Source organism: Argentina silus, assembly GCF_951799395.1.
Source record: "Argentina silus genome assembly, chromosome: Y".
NCBI lineage: Eukaryota > Metazoa > Chordata > Actinopteri > Argentiniformes > Argentinidae > Argentina > Argentina silus.
Genome location: NC_139654.1, coordinates 9,278,475 through 9,284,474, shown reverse-complemented (window position 1 = coordinate 9,284,474; position 6,000 = coordinate 9,278,475).

Genomic DNA, 6,000 nt, shown 5'->3' with positions numbered 1-6,000 from the left:
GGGTCACGGGGGACGAGGCTTTGTTGCACAGCTGGTGCGAATGAAGCCTCGTTTTAACGAAATGGTTAAGATGTGTGTGTCTCTGCTTTCAGTAAGTGGGCTGGGAACGGCGGAGCAGGAGGAACTAGACAAGAACGACGACTGGAAAGTCGCCGAGTGTTTTCGAAGGGCTGAAAAAGCCACAACTTGTACAATAAACGGAATAGCAATTCATCCTCACTCTGCGTCTGCTTCTGTATATAACGGACATTGCTACAGGACCCATGTACAGTGTTCCTACTTACCTTTTGATTGTGAATGCTTTTACCAGAGATGAAGCTTCCCCTCCCACAGCCACGGACTGTAAACATGCATCTTGCAATTACATTTTCCATGCCTTGGTCTGCCCTCACCTTTGATGTTTTAACACACACACACAATGAGCAATTAGTTATGAAATGAACCTGCAGAACTGTTTGAGAGAAGAAATCCATACCTTAATGGAAAGCCATGCTTCTCCACTGACTATGAAGAAACCAAGGGCGGTTGCTGCCTTGTTATTTGTTGCAGCACCCAGCAAATTAGAATTAGGCAAATTAGAAATGTATAAGCTACTGTAGTACATTGAAGCACAAATCATCCCTCGCACACCCCCTGCATTGCAGTTTTAGCCAAAACATTTTCAAATCTGTCATCTCTGTGAAATAATAAAATACATGATGTACACTCACCGGCCACTTTATTAGGTACACCTTGCTAGTACCGGGTTGGACCCCCTTTTGCCTTCAGAACTGCCTTAATTCTTTGTGGCATAGATTCAACAAGGTGCTGGAAACATTCCTTAGAGATTTTGGTCCATATTGACATGATAGCATCACGCAGTTGCTGCAGATTTGTCGGCTGCACATCCATGATGGGAATCTCCCGTTCCACCACATCCCAAAGGTGCTCTATTGGATTGAGATCTGGTGACTGTGGAGGCCATTGGAGTACAGTGAACTCATGTTCAAAAAAACAGTTTGAGATGGTGTGAGCTTTGTGACATGGCGCGTTATCCTGCTGGAAGTAGCCATCAGAAGATGGGTACACTGTGGTCATAAAGGGATGGACATGGTCAGCAACAATACTCAGGTAGGCTATGGCGTTTAAACGATGCTCAATTGGTACTAAGGGGCCCAAAGTGTGCCAAGAAAATATCCCCCACACCATTACACCACCAGCCTGAACCGTTGATACAAGGCAGGATGGATCCATGCTTTCATGTTGTTTACGCCAAATTCTGACCCTACCATCTGAATGTCGCAGCAGAAATCGAGACTCATCAGACCAGGCAACGTTTTTCCAATCTTCTATTGTCCAATTTTGGTGAGCCTGTGCGAATTGTAGCCTCAGTTTCCTGTTCTTAGCTGACAGGAGTGGCACCCGGTGTGGTCTTCTGCTGTTGCAGCCAATCTGCTTCAAGGTTCGACGTGTTGTGCGTTCAGAGATGGTCTTCTGCATACCTTGGTTGTAACGAGTGGTTATTTGAGTTACTGTTGCCTTTCCATCATCTCGAACCAGTCTGGCCATTCTCCTCTGGCATCAACAAGGCATTTTCGCCCAGAGAACTGCCGCTCACTGGATATTTTCTCTTTTCCGGACCATTCTCTATAAACCCTAGAGATGGTTGTGCGTGAAAATACCAGTAGATCAGCAGTTTCTGAAATATTCAGACCAGCCCGTCTGGCACCAACAACCATGCCACGTTCAAAGTCACTTAAATCATCTTTCTTCCCCATTCTGATGCTCGGTTTGAACTTTAGCAGGTCGTCTTGACCATGTCTACATGCCTAAATGCATTGAGTTGCTGCCATGTGATTGGCTGATTAGATATTTGCATTAAAGAGCAGTTGAACAGGTTTACCTAATAAAGTGGCCGGTGAGTGTATATGAATTCTCAATAGCTCCATAAGTGTAAAAACTAAAACAAATTGCTTGTTTGTTGTTCTTGTCATAGAAGATTAACAAAATTCAAACCAATCCTGTTTAAAACAAGTTGCGCTGCTCTCACGTTGTCATTCCTTGAGCACTAAAGATATGTCATGTCCTGGAAATCAAGTACTATTAATGTATTTGCTCCATTGTTTAGGTTTTTGTTTGTGACCTGGTATGCAGAAATCACTGTGTAGGGCAGTAATTTATTGTTAGACCAAAATGTTTTCATCCATGCACTGTTACATTTTGCTTTGAAATTGCTTATTATAAGAAAGATAACTATCTAAAAGTTACCTTCATTGAAAAACCATCAATGCCACCAAAGATCACAAGGCCATACCTGTTTAAAGACAGATCAGTATTAGCAGTATCAGTACAATTCAGACTTGTTTTTTGTGATTAAATGCAAAGCAATCTTGGTGACTGCCAAATGAACCAGTCTGCGAAATTGAGATGATGAGAGAGTGCTGTCTAATGCCCCAGAAGAATGAAATCAACATTTGCTAAGACATCGCTTTAGACTCACTCACCTGATCCATATTCTATAAGTGTTGCCGAATAGAGTGGTACCAGAAATTAATTTAAATATTTGAAAAACAGTTCTGCACAGTCCATTATGTGTCCTACACAGTGCAGATAGGGCACTTTGAGCTATATGCCGCCAGTAAATAGCCAACAACATTTGCTAAGACATCGCTTTAGACTCAAACTCACCTGATATGCATTCTAGATGAGTGTTGGTGAGTAGAGTAGTACCAGAGATTAATTTAAATCTTTGAAAAATATTTCTGTACAGTCCAGTTTATACAAATATAAAATCACATTTTTAAAGATCAAAATAACTTTTTCAAAATGGTATATACTTTCTGTTGGTTAATTTGTGATTATTTCAGCAAAAATAAGAGAAAATATTGTGATCCCATCACTTTCCATTCATGTTTTAACCTGCGCTTTTATTTTTAGTGGCTTCAAAGCAAAACCGGAAGTTTTAATGGAGCTAGGTGGAGCTTATTGGAGCTCAGAGAACGCAGATCTGAAGTTGAAGCAGTGGAGAAGCTGATCACTTGCTTGTAGCGTCGCACATAATGACTGTAAATGAATGGACACTTGAGTCTAACGTCACCCGAATAATTTCATTAGTAGCTTGCGTCACTAATCCGCCAACAAAATGCATACTTCCTCGTCGCCATTTTGATCTGTCGGCCCGCTGAACGTGCTCAGTATTCGCTCTCGTCTCGAACAATATGAGAAGAACACATGTTCTTCTCATATTGGAAGCAAAAGGAAGCCCCATGCAGGCCTCTGCCGATCGAGCATGCGCAGTGGTTTGTCAAGACAAGCATCACACGGTAATGCGTAGGCTCTGCCACTGAGCATGCGCACTGGGTTACCAATACGAGAAGCACAGAGAACGCGCCTTGGCCCTCAAGCAATGTTGGCAACAGGGCAATGTAGATAAGAGTACATCATTCAGCTGATGAAACAATACCCGCTACAGAAGTCGCTTTTCTTTAACCAAGGCTAAAGTGCATATAGGTAAACTGCAGTAACCTTAATACCTACATCGGAATTATTGATTGTATTTATTTTGTTCTGACGTTTAATCATTTATGTAGATTACATTTACATTACATTTATGGCATTTAGCAAACGCCTTTATCCAAAGTGACTGACAACAAATACATTTGTTTAAGTAAGTGAATCATCTATCCATCAGTCATCTTAAGATAAATTAACCAATGCTCGGGCCATTGGCAGTCACAATGCTAGAAGAAGGAAAAATTACTTTTTTTAATTATAATTATTTTTTTAACAGGAGAGAAACTTGTACAGGGGGGTAGTGGGGATGAAGAGGCCTTTAGGAAGGACCGTTAAGATGTAGCCTGAAGTCAATCTACGGCGGAAGATTGGTAGTGACTGCAGTCATGACAGCAGTGGGAAGCTCGTTCCACCAGCGGGGTGCCAGGACAGTGAAAAACCGTGACCGAGTAGTGCGGCTGCTGCATCCACGTAGAGGCGGTGATGCCAGGCGGCCAGCTGAGGTGGAAGAGCGGAGTGATCGGACAGGGCTTTGGGGGCTGACCATTGCTTGCAAGTAGGGAGGGGCTGTTCCCTTTGCCGCTTGGTAGACGAGCACCAGGGTCTTGAATCTGATGCGAGCTGCTACAGGGAGCCAGTGAAGAGTGCGGAGGAGGGGAGTGACATGGGAGAATTTGGGGAGATTGAACACCAGACGGGCGGCAGTGTTCTGGATGAGCTGCAGAGGCCTGATGGTGGAGGCGGGGAGACCAGCCAAGAGTGCGTTGCAGTAGTCAAGGCGAGAGATCACAAGTGTTTGGACCAAAAGTTGTGCTGCTTCTCTGGTGAGGAATGGACGTATCCTTCTGATGTTGTAGAGGAAGAATCTACAAGAGCATGCTGTCGCTGTGATGTTCGCCACACAGGATAAGTGGTTGTCAAGGATCACCCCAAGGTTCTTGGCTGTATGGGAGGTTGTAGAGAAGTCTTGGAGAGGGCAGGCTTTCCCTGGGAGGAAGAGCAGCTCAGTCTTGTTAAGGTTGAGCTTGAGGTGGTGGGCTGACATCCAAGCAGAAATGTCTGCAAGACACGCAGAGACACGTGTTGCCAACTGTGAGTCAGAAGGAAGGAAAGAGAGAAAGAGTTGTGTCATCTGCGTAGCTGTGGTAGGAGAAACCATGTGAGGAAATTAAGAGCCAAGAGATTTGGTATAGAGGGAGAACAGTAAGGGCCCTAGGACAGAGCCCTGGGGGACCCCAGTGGTGAGTCACCTGGTAAGAGCGATCGGCCAGGTAGGATGCAAACCAGGAGAGTGCAGAGCCAGAGATGCCCAATTCTGAGAGGGTGGAGAGAAGGATCGGGTGGTTTACTGTGTCGAATGCAGCGGACAGGTCCAGAAGAATGAGAACAGAGGAGAGGGAGGAAGCTCGAGCAGAGTGCCTCCGTGACAGCAAGGAGAGCAGTCTCAGTCGAGCGCCCAGCCTTAAAGCCGGATTGGTGAGGGTCAGGGAGGTTGTTCTGAAGAAGGTAGAGAGACAGTTGGTTAGAGACAGCACGTTCAAGGGTTTTAGATAAGAAGGAACGAAGAGATACCGGTCTGTAGTTATGGACAGCAGACGGGTCAAGAGTTGGTTTCTTGAGAAGAGGCTTGACTCTGGCTGTCTTGAAGGCCACTGGGACAGATCCTGTGGATAGAGAGGAATTAATTAAGGTGGTAAGGAACAGAAGGAGGTTATTGGAGATGGATTGGAGAAAGGGGGAGGGGATAGGATCGAGGGGGCAGGTGGTTGCCTGCTTGGATGTGACCAGTTTTAGAACATCATCAGGGGAGAGGGGGGGGAAATCTGATAAACTAGAGACCGGGTGGAGCACAAGTGGGTTTGGGAGGAAAGGTAGCAGTGTTGGTGAGAGGTAGAGGGAAAGAGCTGCTAATGTCATCAACCTTCTTTTCAAAGTAGGTGACAAAGTCACCCGTAGACAAGGGAGGAAGGAGAGGAGGTGGGTTGAGGAGTGAGGAAAATGTGGAGAACAGTTTCCTTGGGTCAGAGGCAGATGATTGAATTTTGGAATGGTAGTAAGATGATGCAGATGAGGTGTAGTTGAGGAGGAGAGAGAGATAAGGGTCTAGGTCATCACGGAGGCCAGTTTTTCTCCATTTCCTCTCAGCTGGCCGGAGCCCTATTCTACAAGCTTGCAGGGTTTCAGACAGCCAGGGAGCGCGTGGAGAGGATCGTGTCGGCCTTGAGGTCTGTGGACAGAGAGAGTCGAAGAATGAGGAAAGAGAGGACAGGAGGGTGGAGGAGGCTGCATCAGTGGATAGAAGGAAGAAGGATTCAACAGAGGGTAGGGCGGATAAGACAAAGGAAGAGAGAGCGGTGAGTGAGAGGGTACGCAGGTTGCGACGAGAGGATACAGTGTGGGTAGAGACTGACTGGGAGGGGGAGGATTTCAGAGGAAAGGAGAAGGATACAAAATCAGAAACTAGAAGAGGGGTAACAGTAAGGTTGGAGGTATGGGAGGATCTGGTGA